Consider the following 18,595-nt stretch of genomic DNA (forward strand, 5'->3'; position numbering starts at 1 on the left):
TTCTAATATCTTTGAAAAAATCAGACACATAATTAAGACATCCCAAAAATCTTTGCAGTTAATTTTTGTCTTTAATTTCATCTGGAAATTTAGAAGTAAATTCTAAAACTCTTGAAATTGGTAAAACATTATTTTCAAAAGTTTGGTGTCCAAGAAATCTGATTTTTGTTTGACACAATTTCATTTTTGGTGCAGAAACGACTAAACCATTATGTTTAATTATATTATAAAACTTATGCAAATGAGAAAAATGTTGTGCTAATGCATTTGAAAAAACTAAAATATCATCAATGTAAACAATGGTAAATGATTGATGATCATGAAAAATATCATTCATAATTCTTTGAAATTCTGATGGTGCATTTTTTAGTCCAAACGGCATGACATTCCATTCATAATGACCAAAAGGAACATTGAAACCAGTTTTGTAACGATCTTTCTCTTTAATTTGAATTTGCCAAAAACTAGACTTCATGTCAAATTTTGAATAAATTTTTGAATTGTAAAGTTTTTTCAATAAATCTCTTTTATTATGTATAGGGTATCTGATCCATTCTAAAACTTTATTTAAGGGTTTATAATTTATAACAAGTCCGAGTACACCTCGTTCTCTTTCAGCTGCGTTATAAACATAAAAAGCATAGCAGCTCCAAGGAGAACTAGATTTACAAATTAATCATTTTTGTAATAATTCATCAATTTCTTTTCTGCAGTGGTTTTCAAGTTCTGCGTTCATATGTATAGCATATGATCTTGTCGGTATGTTATCTTCAGAAAAATATTTAACATAAGGTAAAGAGATTACATATTTTTTCCTATTCCAAAAAGCATTTGGAACGGGTGCACATAAGTCATTAGTAAAAAAAATTTCAATATTTTTTATTTTAGCTTTTGTCACATCAAGGTCTAATTCTTCTTTTATTTTTAAAGATAAAATTTCTTTATTTAAAAAAGTAATTTGTTTTCTCTTTTGATTAATCAGATCATTAAAAATACAATTTTTCTTTAAAACATTTATATCTTTTTCTTATTCAGAAAAAATAAATTTAAAACAAATTTCTTTTCCTAATAATCTAGTCTTAATACCGTGAGTGTCAAGGCTAAAAACGAAGTTCCAAGAATAACAGTGGCTGAAAGATTTTTAATCAAAATAAAAGAAGTGTAGAAACATAATCCATCATTACAGATTTTAACTTTGGAGAGCTTGTAATTTATTTACATTCTTGAACCGTCTGCAGTATGTAATTTTTCAGTTGTTTTTTCAAAAAACTGTGTAGGTACAATTCCTTCTTGAATACAATTTTGATCAGCTCCAGAATCAACTAAAGCGATCGTCTCAATTTTAAAATCATTTATAAGAATTCTAACAAAAATAAACCATTTATGAAAATTTACTCTGGTAATATGTGCTAAAAATTCATTAACATGAGAATCATTAGTGTTTTTAGTAAATTCAATAACTTCTTTATTTTTCCCATTTAGTTTCAATTTTAAGATCCTTTCTTTGAAATCTAAATTTTCATTTTTCAAATCATTAATTTCTTGTTTTATATTTTTAATTTCTTCTTGTAAATCCTGAATATTTGGTGTAGGATTTCTAGAAGATTTTGGTTCAAATCTATGAAAAATTTATTTTAAATTATAAGGTACAGGTTCAGATTTTTGGGTCTCGTTATGTAAAACAATATCCCTTAATTTTAAAAAATATTTTTCTTTATCTGTAGGATCATTTATTTTGTCAATTAATTCAAAAAAATCTGAAAGAGTTTCTTTTGATAAAACATTTAAAGTTGAGTTACAACAAGGACCTGTACAAATTCCAGGGCCTTTACAAGTTTCAAAATCAGTATTAATAGAAGATGTATCACTTAAAATATTTAAATCATTTTCTTCAAAATCACTTAAATCAGAATTTTCAGAATCTGTATCAGATAGTAAAAGATTAAGCATTTGATTTTTAAGTTTGTCAGAGATATCTAAAGTATTGATTTTTTCTTTCATCCTACATTGGGATTTAAAATGACCAACACGTCCACACTTATAGCAAATAGGAGGACTTTACTTTTTATTATTTTTATTTTTATTTTTATTTTGAGAAGTGTTTTTGGATGAAGAAGATTTTTGAAAATTCAAAGTATTTCTTCTATAATTTTTATTAGAAGATTTTCTTTTCAAATATTTTTTAGTTTTTGAAGAAGGAGCTTGAATACGTTCATAACCGTATTGGGAACAAAAATCTCACATTTTTTTTTAGATTGTAAAAACTTAATTTTAATTTTAGCTTTTAATTTCAAATCAGTACATAAAGCTAAACCTTCATTATTAATAAAATTATTAATTTCTCCATAAGTTAAAGTATCATAAGGAATAACATTTCCATAAAAATCTCTAATTCTTGTTCTAACCTTTTGAGCAAATAATTTAGGTAAACCAGCAATAAATCTTTCTTTCCAAAAACTATGATTGCAATCAGTTCGGGAAAAAACTTTAGTTAAAAAGACATCTTTGTACCAGCAAAAATCTTGAAGTTTAGGACAAGTTAAATTTGAAAGAATTTCAGAAGATCGAATTTGATATTGATTAGGTTCACCAATAAAATATTTTGTAATAGCGAAAAGTAAAGTTGCAACAGCATCTTCTTCTTCAGTTTGAACAGAGGTTTGATTTTCAGTTTTAATGACTATTTTTCTTGCATTTAAAATTCTTGATTTATCTTCTAGTGAGGTATAATTATCCCACATGCCTTTTAATTGACCAGTAAACCCGGAAATTAACATTTGAGCAATTTTTTTATCAGTGTTATTTATAGATCTGGCTCTGTACGAAGTACAAGCCATGGTCATTTCTTGTAACATATTTAAAATTTGATATTCTGATAGACCATCAAGGTTCCATTCATAAAGAGAATCTCCATCATATTTTGCTTGAGTAAAGTTTACTCTTTCTTCAAACAAAACAGCTGGAGGAGTAGGTCTAGGATAATAGTGTCTAGTTCTTGGTTTGTCGTATCCTCTTTTATTGTATATTTTGTTTATTTCAAAAGTATCATTAACAAATTGACTTTCTAAATCTTTAATTTCAAAGTTTTCATTTTGTTCAGATTTCTCAGAATTAAGCATGCTAACAGAAGGTTTTTCTTTTAAAGATAGATTGGATAATTTTAAATTTATTTATTTTAAAATTTCATCTTTATCATTTAATTTAATTAGTTGTTGTTCAGGAATTTCGTGAGGTTGGAAAATTAGTTTCATAGGTATGCCACCTGGCCTAGGTGTTTGTTGATTATTTATGTTGAATGTCTCTATCCTGTCAAGTTGTGAGACAATTCTAAAAAGAATTTAGTTTGTATAATTATTTTGATTTTGGACGTTTCTTATATCTTTTAATAAGGGAGGTTTGTTGTCATTTTGAGAGCTTATCTTTTTAAAAGGTGAAGCAATTATTTCTTGATCATGAACAATTATTTTGACTTCTTCTAAAGGTGGATGAATATAGATTATTTGTTTGTTTCCTACGGTTGTATTCCACATTTTAGAAATTCTATCATTTGTAAAAAGATTTTTAAAAGGAAAATCTATATTATTATTGTTACAATAAATTTCAGACCAGATAAAAAACGGAACATTAATTTTAACAGAATTTAAATATTCATAAAATTTTTCTTGAATAGTATCTCTCTCCCCCGTTGAAAAATGATTTTGAAACCATAAAACTTTTTCATGATTTCGTATATGATAATAGTCGGATCGTAAAAAAGGTTTATCTATTTCAAAAGGAGTAGAAAGCATATTTAAAGTTGAAAAGTTTTCCATAGTTGATCTTGAAGGTGACAAAACAGGTTCATCAGAATTTTTATCTTGATCTATGTTAACAGACTCAATGTAAAAAGGTTGTGGAATCCTATTTTCAAAATCAACTCCTTGTAAATTGGTATTCGAATTTGAAAAACGTGTTGTGTGTAAAAGGTCTAGAATTTTCAAAAGTAGAAAGTCTAGAGGAAGGTAAAAAAGTAGATGAAAAATTTATTTGAACAGAACCATTAGATTGTTCTAAAATTTGTGAAATTCTAGAATTATTTTCAATAGATTGTGGTTTGTTAATTTCTTGTAAATCCCAAGTTCCAGCTTGAGATAATTCATTCCATTTTAGTCTTTTAGGAACTTGTATTTTAGAATGTAAAGGATTAGCTTCAAATAAAATTGTTTCATTTCTTGTTAAAGAATGTTTAGCTCTTGGATCTATAGTTGTCGTCATAACTTTGTAATAAATTCTATAAATGACAGCTATAGATCTGGAATTTTCAGCAAAATCCATGTTTTTAGTTTTAACAGTTAAAATTAAAGTATCTAAAATATTTGAGTTAAATAACGAAACTGAAAAATTTGGATAATAATTAAAATAAACAGGACCATTTGCTAAATTTGATTCAGCCATTGCCAAAAGTGAATTTGAAAAATTCAAATGTCGTGCATCTCTTAAACAGAGAAAAATAGGTATGTCTAAACCAATTCTAAATAAAGGTTTAACAGCAATTTGAACCATGCCTATATGTAAAAATTTAAATTTCTTTTTAATATGTTCATGTAATCCAGATGATGAAAGTAAATGTAAATTTTCATGTGATTTATTTAAAGCAATAGTTTGTTCAGTTTGCTTAATAGAATAATTTTGTGCAAAATCAAAAGTTCCAATACGATAAATACTATTAATGTTTTGCTTAGGGATGGACCAATTATGTAACTGATTTTCTATTTCAGGAATATTAGACTCTTGAACAGTAAATTCTTCAGTATTTAAATCAGAGAGAGAAGAGGAAGAAGCTATTTCTCTACTACTAAAACTGCGAAACAATGATGCCATAACCAAAGACAATAAACAGGTAAATAATGTTTAGGATAGTGAGACCACCTACCGGGACCACCCTGATCGATTATTGAGAAGACGGGCTGACCAACGGAAAACCAGGCTGACCAACGCTATCTTAAACGGATAATTACAAGTTTAGTGACTAAGGCTCTGATACCAAATGCGGTTCTTTTAAACCAGAACCACCAAAGTACTTTACAAAACCACAGTAACAAATCGTCACCATTCTTGAAAATGAAATATTCAATGGAAATATGGAAAATTCCAATTATCAGCAAATATTTCAACATATTTTCCCTTATGAACAATTTTTTATTCCCGAAAGTCCCTACAAATTGAAATTTTTTTATGAACTTATCCTTTTAGATACCAACTCCATAGAAATTGAACATTCCTATGATCGTGACATGCCTGAGAAAATTTCCTATTCAAAATGTAGAATCTTGAAAGTCCTTATTTTGTCAGATTGGAACCAAAACCCATACACTGCAAAGAAATTTTCTGTTACTTTTACACCTCCCTGTTACAATTACTTTGACTACCAAAAAGCCTGGTACAATACCTTTTACCTTCGAAATTGGAATCACTCTTGGTTCTTCATGTTTCATATAACCAATTCAAAAAATTTCCCAAATTGGTTTTCAGATTGGTGGACATATTTTGGACTTTGCCTCGAAATTTTACCTGCTAAGATTATAGAAGGATTTACTATCTTTAAAGAAAAGTTACCTATCCTTAAGCATGATAAATTGATTATCTTTTCTGAAACCTTTAACCTACCTTGGATTTTCTCTTGGCAGTTCAAGGTAAAACCATTCAAACCTTCTCCTAATTTAAATTCTATCGCTTGTTTAACCCGTGAATATAGTGTTAAATGGTGGTCCAACTGTAAAGATATTCAAGCCAACAAAGAAACGGTTCTAAAACATTTCTCTAGAAAGAATCCTGTGCTTTCAGGAACCAGTCAATCCATGGGACAATTCAACTTCTTGTCTGATAAAAGTAAAATCTTAGTCAAATTATCTGGAAATACTACAAAGAAAGAATTTAAAGCAGCCCTGGAACAGGCATTATCATAAGTCTCTGGAGATAGTGATGATGAAAACTCTGGAAGCACTGGTGGATCTAATTGCACTCCACAAAATGAAGACGATTGCTACGGTCTTGATAAATATGATGTGCTTTTTGATTAAATGGAAATTATGGCTAACAGAAGAAGACAATGATGCAAAAGGACAAAAATCTTTTGACAAAATGGCACCTTATCTGAGAAGATAATAATAGACAAAGTGGCAGACAAGAATCTTTTTCTTTTTGACAAAATATCTCAATTATTTACCTTTGTTGTCTTTTATAATAATTATATCACGGACTCAAGTCTGTTTGAAGTCCGAATAGTGTTCTATTCTCTATTATAAATAGGTGTGTATTAGTTGAGAGGAGACACGCTTGAACTATCCTCCCTGCTATCTCTTCTATCTTTGTAATCTTGTAAAATCTTCTTTTCAATAAAAATTTATACTATTTACTTACTTACTCTCTTTCTATTTCTGTATTTTTTGATCCTGCTCCGCATTTGGTATCAGAGCCTTAGTCACTAAACTTGTAATTATCCTGTTTAAGATAGCGTTGGTCAGCCTGGTTTTCCGTTGGTCAGCCCGTCTTCTCAATAATCGATCAGGGTGGTCACGGTAGGTGGTCCCACTATCCTAAATATTATTTACCTGTTTATTGTCTTTGGTTATGGCATCATTGTTTGATTTCGAGTAGTAGAAATAGCTTCTTCCTCTTCTCTCTCTGATTTAAATACTGAAGAATTTACTGTTCAAGAGTCTAATATTCCTGAAATAGAAAATCAGTTACATAATTGGTCCATCCCTAAGCAAAACATTAATAGTATTTATCGTATTGGAACTTTTGATTTTGCACAAAATTATTCTATTAAGCAAACTGAACAAACTATTGCTTTAAATAAATCACATGAAAATTTACATTTACTTTCATCATCTGCATTACATGAACATATTAAAAAGAAATTTAAATTTTTGCATATAAGCATGGTTCAAATTGCTGTTAAACCTTTATTTAGAATTGGTTTAGACATACCTATTTTTCTCTGTTTAAGAAATGCACGACATTTGAATTTTTCAAATTCACTTTTGGCAATGGCTGAATCAAATTTAGCAAATGGTCCTGTTTATTTTAATTGTTATCTAAATTTTTTAGTTTCGTTATTTGACTCAAATATTTTAGATACTTTAATTTTAACTGTTAAAACTAAAAACATGGATTTTGCTGAAAATTTAAGATCTATAGCTGTCATTTATAGAATTTATTACAAAGTTATGACGACAACTATAGATCCAAGAGCTAAACATTCTTTAACAAGAAATGAAACAATTTTATTTGAAGCTAATCCTTTATATTCTAAAATACAAGTTCCTAAAAGACTAAAATAGAATTAATTATCTCAAGATGGAACTTGAGATTTATAAGAAATTAATAAACCACAATCTATTGAAAATAATTCTAGAATTTCACAAATTTTAGAACAATCTAATGGTTCTGTTCAAATAAGTTTTTCATCTACTTTTTTACCTTCCTCTAGACTTTCTACTTTTGAAAATTCTAGACGTTCTACACACACAACAGGTTTTCCAAATTCGAATACAAATTTACAAGGAGTTGATTTTGAAAATAGGATTCCACAACTTTTTTACACTGAGTCTGTTAACATAGATCAAGATAAAAATTCTGATGAACCTGTTTTGTCACCTTCAAGATCAACAACTATGGAAAACTTTTCAACTTTAAATATGCTTTCTACTCCTTTTGAAATAGATAAACCTTTTTTACGATCCGACTATTATCATATACGAAATCGTGAAAAAGTTTTATGGTTTCAAAATTATTTTTCAACGGGGGAGAGAGATACTATTCAAGAAAAATTTTATGAATATTTAAATTCTGTTAAAATTAATGTTCCGTTTTTTATCTGGAGAAATTATTAATTTTATTAATAATGAAGGTTTAGTTTTATGTACTGATTTGAAATTAAAAGCTAAAATTAAAAATGAGTTTTTACAATCTAAAAAAGAATTGGGAGATTTTTGTTCCCAATACGGTTATGAACGTATTCAAGCTCCTTCTTCAAAAACTAAAAAATATTTGAAAAGAAAATCTTCTAATAAAAATTATAGAAGAAATACTTCGAATTTTCAAAAATCTTATTCATCCAAAAACACTTCTCAAAACAAAAATAAAAATAAAAATAATAAAAAGAAAAGTCCTCCTATTTGCTATAAGTGTGGACGTGTTGGTCATTTTAAATCCCAATATAGGATGAAAGAAAAAATCAATACTTTAGATATCTCTGACAAACTTAAAAATCAAATGCCTAATCTTTTACTATCTCATACAGATTCTGAAAATTCTGATTTAAGTGATTTTGAAGAAAATGATTTAAATGTTTAAAGTGATACATCTTCTGTTAATACTGATTTTGAAACTTGTGAAGGTCCTGGAATTTGTATAGGTCCTTGGTGTAACTCAACTTTAAATATTTTATCAAAAGAAACTCTTTCAGATCTTTTTAAATTAATTGACAAAATAAATGATCCTACAGATAAAGAAAAATATTTTTTAAAATTAAGGGATATTGTTTTACATAACGAGACCCAAAAATCTGAACCTGTACCTTATAATTTAAAAGAAATTTTTCATAGATTTGAACCAAAATCTTCTAGAAATCCTATACCAAATATTCAGGATTTACAAGAAAAAATTAAAAATATAAAACAAGAAATTAATGATTTGAAAAATGAAAATTTAGATTTCAAAGAAAGGATCTTAAAATTGGAACTAAATGGGAAAAATAAAGAAGTTATTAAATTTACTGAAAACACTAATGATTCTCATGTTAATGAATTTTTAGCACATATTGCCAGAGTAAATTTTCATAAATGGTTTATTTTTGTTAGAATTCTTATAAATGATTTTAAAATTGAGACGATCGCTTTAGTTGATTCTGGAGCTGATCAAAATTGTATTCAAGAAGGAATTGTACCTACACAGTTTTTTGAAAAAACAACTGAAAAATTACATACTGCAGACGTTTCAAGAATGCAAATAAATTACAAGCTCTCCAAAGTTAAAATCTGTAATGATGGATTATGTTTCCACACTTCTTTTATTTTGATTAAAAATCTTTCAGCCACTGTTATTCTTGGAACTCTGTTTTTAGCCTTGACACTCACGGTATTAAGATTAGATTATTAGGAAAAGAAATTTGTTTTAAATTTATTTTTTCTGAACAAGAAAAAGATATAAATGTTTTAAAGAAAAATTATGTTTTTAATGATCTGATTAGTCAAAAGAGAAAAAAATTACTTTTTTAAATAAAGAAATTTTATCTTTAAAAATTAAAGAAGAATTAGACCTTGATGTGACAAAAGCTAAAATAAAAAATATTGAAAATCTTTTTACTAATGACTTATGTGCACCTGTTCCAATTGCTTTTTGGAATAGGAAAAAACATGTAATCTCTTTACCTTATGTTAAAGATTTTTATGAAGATAACATACCGACAAGATCACATGCTATACATATGAACGCAGAACTTGAAAACCACTGCAGAAAAGAAATTGATGAATTATTACAAAAAGGATTAATTTGTAAATCTAGTTCTCCTTGGAGCTGCTATGCTTTTTATGTTTATAACGGAGCTGAAAGAGAACGAGGTGTACCCAGACTTGTTATAAATTATAAACCCTTAAATAAAGTTTTAGAATGGATCAGATACCCTATACCTAATAAAAGAGATTTATTGAAAAAACTTTACAATTCAAAAATTTATTCAAAATTTGACATGAAGTCTGGTTTTTGGCAAATTGAAATTAAAGAGAAAGATCGTTACAAAACTGGTTTCAATGTTCCTTTTGGTCATTATGAATGGAATGTCATGCCGTTTGGACTAAAAAATGCACCATCAGAATTCCAAAGAATTATGAATGATATTTTTCATGATCATCAATCATTTACCATTGTTTACATTGATGATATTTTAGTTTTTTCAAATTCATTAGCACAACATTTTTCTCATTTGCATAAGTTTTGTAATATAATTGAACATAATGGTTTAGTCATTTCTGCACCAAAAATGAAATTGTGTCAAACAAAAATCAGATTTCTTGGACACGAAATTTTTGAAAATAATGTTTTACCAATTTCAAGAGTTTTAGAATTTACTTCTAAATTTTCAGATTAAATTAAAGACAAAAATCAACTGCAAAGATTTTTGGGATGTCTTAATTATGTGTCTGATTTTTTCAAGGATATTAGAATTCTCTGTAAGCCTTTATTCAATCGTCTTAAGAAAAATCCAAAACCCTGGATACAAGAACATACTCGTGTTGTACAAACCATCAAACAAAAAGTTCATCATTTACCCTGTCTGTCTATTCCTCATCCATATGCCTTTCTTATAGTTGAAACAGATGCCTCTGATTTAGGTTTTGGGGGTATTCTTAAACAAAAGTTACCTAGTCAAAATACAGAGTCCTTGGTCAGATTCCACTCTAGAGCATGGAATGAAACTCAATCTAAATATTCTACTATTAAAAAAAAACTTTTATCAATTATTTTATGTATTACAAAATTTGAAGATGATTTAGTTGGAAAATATTTTTTACTCCGTATTGATTGTAGTGCTGCTAAAACCTGTTTATTGTCTTTGGTTATGGCATCATTGTTTCGCAGTTTAAGAATAAAACTTAAAACTATGGGTTAAGAAATAAGGATGATGATAAATATAAGGATTGTAAAGTTATAATATTATAAAGACAAAGTATGTATTATTTTTCCAAAATTAAGCATTATCTTAGAGCAAATTATTAAATAATTAAGTTAAATATTTGAAAGAAGTTGCCATCTTGCCTGTTCGACAAACTAACTCCAGCTTTTGCATCAAAAAGTTTGTAGCATAATGAATAAACGTTAATATTTTAAAAGTATATATTCTCTATATATAAAATTGGAACTAACTATTTGAGTATACTTTAAAATTAATATTTAAAAAATATTAAAAATTCTATTTAATTTAGTTGACCTATAATATTTAGAAATAACATATAATAATTAGAACAAATATGATATATAATTAATAATATGATGTATTAGTTAATTTGATTACCTAGTGCACAATTTTTTTAATGGAATTTCGTCAAGAAATTAATCAACTACCAAATCATCATTATAGATTACTGAGAACATTCTAGGACGTAGAGTTTATGGTATCTGAAGAAACATCAAGCTCTTAAGAATAGTTGCGACTCGAGACGATATAGCTAAAGGTGAAGAATCACCATCTTTAAGAATATAAATCACTTTAAATGACAAATTATAAGGATTATGAATCTGGGAATCAAGCAAAATTTCAAACAGTTTTGTCGACCAAAGATCATTGTCATTAGTGGTGGAAGCGAAAACTTATCCTTAGAGCCATGTGCTAGCAATTCGATTAAATAATGTGTCATAAACGACCAAAAATAAGAAATATTTTAAAGTCTGTATTATTTTCAATATATCATTCAATTTGTATTAATAAAATATTTAATATATTAATATTTTATTATTACATTTGATGAACGTTTAAATAATAAAATTATTAGTAGAATATACCAATAAGTTCAGAAGATTTTTTAAATGGTCCATAGCTATTGCACCAGACTTGATTTCTGTAATTTTGGATACTGCTTTTACATTTGGGATATTGTCTTATACCACCATCGGATTGAAACATCAACTTTCTTGATCATTGCCTTGCATGTGAATTTAATATCTTTAAAAAATAATTAAATTACATATTATATTTTTTAAAAAAGAAATTATGATTTAAGTAATTGAATAATTACCTTCTTATCAATATAAGCAACTTCTGAATTGTTTTTCTATTTTTATATTTTTTTGAATTCAATATTGCGAATAAGACAGATTTTTCAACTTGCAGCCTAGTAATTTTTTAAATGGTCCATTCAACCTGCAACAATATATTATTATAATAAAAATTAATTTAAAGTAAATACAATAATATCAATTATTTTTGTTTGAATTCATGCACCTCAGGTGTAAGAACCGGAATTTTTATATATTTAATAATGAGTTTTATTTAAGTTAATTTTAGCTTAATTTTTATTCGGTTTAATTGGAATGATTTAAATATAAATTTTGAATTTTTATGTTAGACAAACAAATGAGTTATTTTCCATATCCAATTAGTTTGATTTTTAAGGAGTTAATTAAATAAATTATTTGAGGAATAATTTATATTTTTATTTGGTTATTAAAAATTTTTCCAAATGTATATATATATAAATAAAATTATATATTGGAAAATTATGATAGAAATTGTGAGGGATGTTTATAAAAGAATTTTGGAGAAAATTGGTATTATAATTGATTAGTAGTATTAAATTTTGAGTTGGAAATTGATTATTTAATTTAATTGTGTATAGGATTTAATTGGAGGATTATTTTGGAATAAGGATTAAAAGTATAATTTTATTTTTGTGAGGGTTTAATGAAAATTTGTGAGTTTGGTATTTTCGTAAATAAATATGTCGGTCAGGGATATTTTTATAATTGTGTATTTTCAATAATTCGGTTTTGGCCCAAATTAATTAGTTAAGGGCTTAATTGAAAGGATAAAGGAAAGTTTAGGGGTTAATTTGGAATTCTGCAGGATGAAATTGTAAGTAATTAAGAAAGTTGAGGGACCAAATTATAATAAGAAAAAGTTCGGGGGCCTAATATCGATATTGAAAGGAATGGGATCGGGGAGAGAGAAAGTAGATCGGGAGAGAGAGAGAGAGGGTGATGGCCGAAGAAGAAGAAGAGGAAGGCGGCGGCGTGCGTCGTGGTGGTGGCCGGAGAAACAGTTCGGCAATGGAATCGCGCGTAGGGGCGGGAGGCCGTTCCGGCCATTTCCGACGGTGTTGGCGGCCGAGTCGAGTGGCGATCGGCTCCTCTCGGCAAGGGCTCTCTTTTGGCAGTAGCAGCAACGCCTGTGGTGGCCGGAGACGGAAGATCCGGTGGAGAGAGAAAGTAGGGGGCATCCGCGTTTTTCAGTTTTTCTGGCGAGCTCCGGCGGAGGATGGACGATCGGAGGACGTATCCCGACACTCATCAGCTCAAGCTTCGCATTGGGACCAGTTTCGTGGCGATCGGGCTACGTTTGCAAATCGACGTGCGTGATCGTCCGCAAATTTCTCCGGATGATCGAGTGTCAGATCGAAAAATCAGAAGTGGGGATCATCGTCAGTGCGTCGTTGTGAGTCCGATGGTGTGTCCAGATCGTCGATCGGACTCCGGCGGCCGGAGGCGAGTCGACCAAGCGTCTCGGTAATTTTCTCTGGCCGTTGATCTTGGAAATCCTTTGATTTTAAATTTGTGTCTATTGGGTTATATTGATTATTTGATGATATTGTGAGTCAAAAATAATTGTCTGTCAATTTGCCTGCCTCGTATTTTGTGCTGTGTGGCGAATTCGGGAAATAGTGAAGTTTGGGGACCCGACTCCCGTTGTTTAAATTGTTGGATATTTGGAGTGTTTTTCTGGCAGGTCCTGGACCCGTTTTTACGGGGGGTAATGTTCGTGTTGTAGGGGAGGTTCTGCCGGATTTTCGGTAGAATTCTCCTGAGTCGAGATTCTTAGGCAGTCAGTCCTAGGAGTCTAGACCTAGGATTAATGATTGATTGTTTCAGCATTTTGATAAATTGTTTTCTATGACTAGATTGTCCGTTTGTTCGGCTCGCTCCAACCGAGGCACCGGAGCAGAGCTAGGAGGTCGCCCTAAACCAGTGAGTTAAAGTCATTTAATCATTGCACTATTGCTAAGTCTGATTTAATATGCTATTTTGAAAGTTTATGCATAATATGGTTATTAGTATCGCAACGTAAATAATTTCACTGGACTATTAATTATTGAAAATAATATAAATATTATTATTAGTAATGTTATAATAATACATATATTATTATTCTGTCGACACGAATTGCACGTAGCCTTATCCTAAATTTTTAATCTTTATTTCGATATGTGTTGAATGATTTCATTAAACAATGATATTTATTAAATGTGATGATTGCATTTTGGGAAATGTGGCTTTCGTAGAACATGCCACCTGATGGGTTACATCAGGACCGCGTGCGCACCGGTAATGATCATGGACATGTAATAAGATTTTTATGGGTTTGCCCTGGTCGAGCATGGCTTTCTGGGCTGATTTGTGTAAATTCATGGGAGGTAAGGTCCTGGTCGAGCATTGCTCTCGGGGCAAGCTTATTTGGATACTTAAGTGACCATCTTTGAAAGTAAGGTCCCTGGTCGAGCATTGCTCTCGGGGGCATGATCTTATTGGATTAAGAGAGCCAAAATGGTCGTTAGAATTTGGGGTTAGGGTTCTCACCGAGCCACTCGTCCCGTAAAAGTAAAAATATATTTTTATTTATTCATTTATTTATTTATTATGGTATGATTATAATATGGATTGTATTTACGTGCATGGTTGATATATTGATTCGAATGATTAATATTTTCTGTGAAGAAAGTAATTGTAACACCCGAAATTTTTATATATTTAATAATGAGTTTTTATTTAAGTTAATTTTAGCTTCATTATTATTGGGTTTAATTTGAAATGATTATATTTTGGTTATTCAAATTTTTTTTCCAAATGCATATTTATATAAGTAAAATTATATATTGGAAAATTATGGTAGAATTGTAAAGGATGTTTATAAAAGAATTTTGGGAAAATTGGTATTATAATTGATTAGTAGTATTAAATTTTAAGTTGGAAATTGATTATTTAATTTAATTGTGTATTAGGACTAAATTGGAAATTTATTTTGGAATAAGGATTGAAAGTATAATGTTATTTTTATGGGCTTTTAATGGAAATTTGTGAGCTTGGTATTTTTATAAATAAATATGTCGGTCAGGGGTATTTTTGTAATTGTGTATTTTCAATAATTCGGATTTGGCCCAAATTAAATAGTTAAGGGCTTAATTGAAAGGCTAAAAAGAAAGTTGAGGGACCAAATTGCAATAAGAAAAAGTTCGAGGGCCTAATGTCGATATTGAAAGGAAAGAAAATCGGGGAGAGAGAAAGTAGATCGGGAGAGAGAGAGAGGGTGATGTCCGAAGAAGAAGAGGAGGAAGGCGGCGATGTGCGTCGTCGGTGGCGGCTTCGGAAGTGCGCGGGTTGGCCGTCGGAGGCCGGTTAGCGTGGGGCGAGCATGCGGCGAAGAACGTCTGGCGGCAAAATCACGCGTGGGAGGCCCGGAGGGCCGTTCGGGTGTTGGCGAGTCGAGTGGCGATCGGCTCCTCTCGGCAAGGGCTCTCTTTGTGGTGGCCGGGAGACGGAAGATCCGGTGGAGAGAGAAAATGGTGGCAGCCCGGCGTTTTTGGGTTTTTCCGGCGAGATCCGGCGGAGGATGGACGATCGGAGGACGTATCCCGACTCTCCTCAGCTCAAGCTTCGCGATGGCACTGGTTTCGTGGCGATCGGACTTCGTTTGCAAATCGACGGTCGAGATCGTCCGCAAATTTCTCCGGATGATCGGGTGTCAGATCGAAAAATTGAAAGCGGGGATCATCATCAGCGCGTCGTTGTGAGTCCGATGGTGTGTTCGGATCGTCGATCGGACTCCGGCGGCTGGAGGCGAGTCGACCGAGCGATCGAGCGTCTCGGTAATTATCTTTGGCCTGTTGATTTTGGAATTCTTGGTTTAATTGTGTCTATTGGATTATATTGAGTATTTGATGATTTTTGTGAGTCATAAATAATTGTCAGTTTGCCTGCCATAGTTGTGTTTTTGTGATGTGTGGCGGAGTCGGGAAATAGTGAAGTTTGGGGACCCGACTCCTATTGTTTGAATTGTTGGATATTTGAAGTGTTCTTTTGGCAGGTCCTGGACCCGTTTTTACGGGGGGTAATGTTCGTGTTGTAGGGGAGGTTCTGCCGGATTTTCGGTAGAATTCTCCCGAGTCGAGATTCTTAGACAGTCAGTCCTAGGAGTCTAGACCTAGGATTAATGATCGATTGTCTCAGCGTTTTGATAAATTGTTTTCCGTGACTAGATTGTCCGTTTGTTCGGCTCGCTCCAATCGAGGCACTGGAGCAGAGCTAGGAGGTCGCCCAATCGTGTGAGTTAAAGTCATTTAATCATTGTACTATTGCTAAGTCTGATTTTAATATGATATTTTGGAAGTTTATGCATAATATGGTTATTAGTATCACAACATAAATAATTTTACTTGATTATTAATTATTGAAAATAATATAAATATTATTATTAGTAACGTTATAATAATACAGATATTATTATTCTGTCGACACGAATTGCACGTTGCCTTATCCTAAATTTTTAATCTTTATTTCGATATGTGTCGAATGATTTCATTAGACAATGATATTTATTAAATGTGGTAATTGCGATTTGGGAAACGTGGCTTGTAGAACATGTCGCCTGATGGGTTACATCAGGACCGCGTGCGCACCGGTAATGATCATGGACATGTAATCAGATTGTTATGGGTTTGCCACCAGTCGAGCATGGCTCTCCGGGCTGATTTGTGTAAATTCGTCGGAGGTAAGGTCCCTGGTCGAGCATTGCTCTCGGGGGCGGCTTATTTGGATACTTAAGTGACCGGTGGAGGTAAGGTCCCTGGTCGAGCATTGCTCTCGGGGGCGCCCGATCTTATTGGATTAAGAGAGCCGAATGGCTACTAGATTTCTTATTTGGATACTTAAGTGACCGGAGGTAAGGTCCCCGGTCGAGCATTGCTCTCGGGGGCGCCAGTCTTATTGGATTAAGAGAGCCGAATGGCTACTAGATTTTGGGGTTTAGGGTTCTACCGAGCCACTCGTCCCGTAAAAGTAAAAATATATTTTTATTTATTTATTTATTAATTTTTAGGTATGATTATAATATGGATTGTATTTACGTGCATGGTTGATATTTTGATTCGAATGATTAATATTTTATGTGAAGGAAATAGTAGGGTATGATTATAGTATGGTTTGATATCGATTTGAATAATCTATGTTTTTTTTTAGAAGAAGCAATAGTCCCCGGATTATTTGATTTTAACTCACTCTTGGAGACCGGACAGTCTCATTTTCTTATTTTTAGATTCGTGGTATTAGTCCTCTCGCGACTCTTATTCAAGAATCCGACTCCTTCATCATCGGGTGATGTATTTGATTTGGTATGTAAATTGGTAAATCTTAGATTCTCCGCAGTAGTAATAGTAGATGTATCAGTTGTAAATTTTCTGAGCTTCGGGTCTCGCCTAATTTTTCTGGTAGACCGAAGTAATTTTGTAAAGTGTAACTATTAAGATAAATTGTGGCTTTAATAATATTATTTGAGATGAGATTTGTTTAAATCCGGTGAGTGTCGGGGCTTACTACGGGTTTCGGTGGCCTTAAGCCTACCCATTCCCTAGTCTGGGCCACGGGCCCAAGGTGGGGTCGTGACAAAGTTGGTATCGAGCTTAGGTTTAGATTTCCTTCGACCTAAGTTAAGATTTTTCTTGGCACCGCGGAGTTAGGATCATGTCCGTCTTGTTGTTTTCATTGACTCCGGTGTCTCGGCCTTCAATCGTTAGAGAGTCGGTCTTTCCTTTCTTGTAAGCTTGTCTTTGGTCTTTGTCATGAGAATGTGTTGTAGCGATGGGAGGATCCGGCCGCGATAGACTCGTACGTTTCTTCAAGTGATTAGTGCGATCCGCCTTTAGAAGCTTTGATTGTGGTTTGACGGTGGGCACCGCATGATCAGTTTTAGTGTAGAGCGTGGTTGCAGTCGTGTCATGGACTGCCTCGTCATCGCATCAGGCATCGTCTTATTGAGTAGCGCCGAAGTTAGTGCCTGGGAAGTCGAGTAGATATCAGAGCTTTATGGTTGAGTTTGTGGTTGTAAGAAGCTTAAGAAAGGTGGCGGGAGTATTTTCGAGGCCTTTCGAATCCGGAGAAACTTAAGCGAACATTATTTATTTTTCTAAGTAGAACAAGTGTTTTAAAATTCAATATTGCTTGATCCCGTAAGAATGCATTATGGCATTTCACTGTTAGGCATGCATAAATTCATTTTAGGACATGCATCATACATCGTGCATTGCAACCCTTGGTGATAGGGGGCATCATCACCCTGGCGCGCGATATTGTAGAATTTTATATAAAGAAAAATGACTAGAGATTTTACGATTTTATAAAAGTATTTTTCCAAGATAATAAAGCTTTTATCAGTGATGATTATAAAGTAAATAAATAAGTAAAATTTTCAAAGTAAATAGTGTTAGCTTGAGAATTCTCTGGATGACGAGTTGAGTTGCTGAGAGAGTAAGTTTGTGGAGCTGTAGGCCCCATGTTAGATAATAAAGGACGCTTTTGGATTTTAGTCAGAGAGGTTCCTAATTAGTTTCAGTCTTAGAATGTAGCCCCTTTTCTTTTAAAATTCGAGGTCAAATTTTTTTTTAAGGGGGGGAGAATGTAACACCCGGAATTTTTATATATTTAATAATGAGTTTTTATTTAAGTTAATTTTAGCTTCATTATTATTGGGTTTAATTTGAAATGATTATATTTTGGTTATTCAAATTTTTTTTCCAAATGCATATTTATATAAGTAAAATTATATATTGAAAAATTATGGTAGAATTGTAAA

Source organism: Ricinus communis, chromosome 1, assembly GCF_019578655.1.
Source record: "Ricinus communis isolate WT05 ecotype wild-type chromosome 1, ASM1957865v1, whole genome shotgun sequence".
Classification (NCBI taxonomy): Eukaryota; Viridiplantae; Streptophyta; class Magnoliopsida; order Malpighiales; family Euphorbiaceae; genus Ricinus; species Ricinus communis.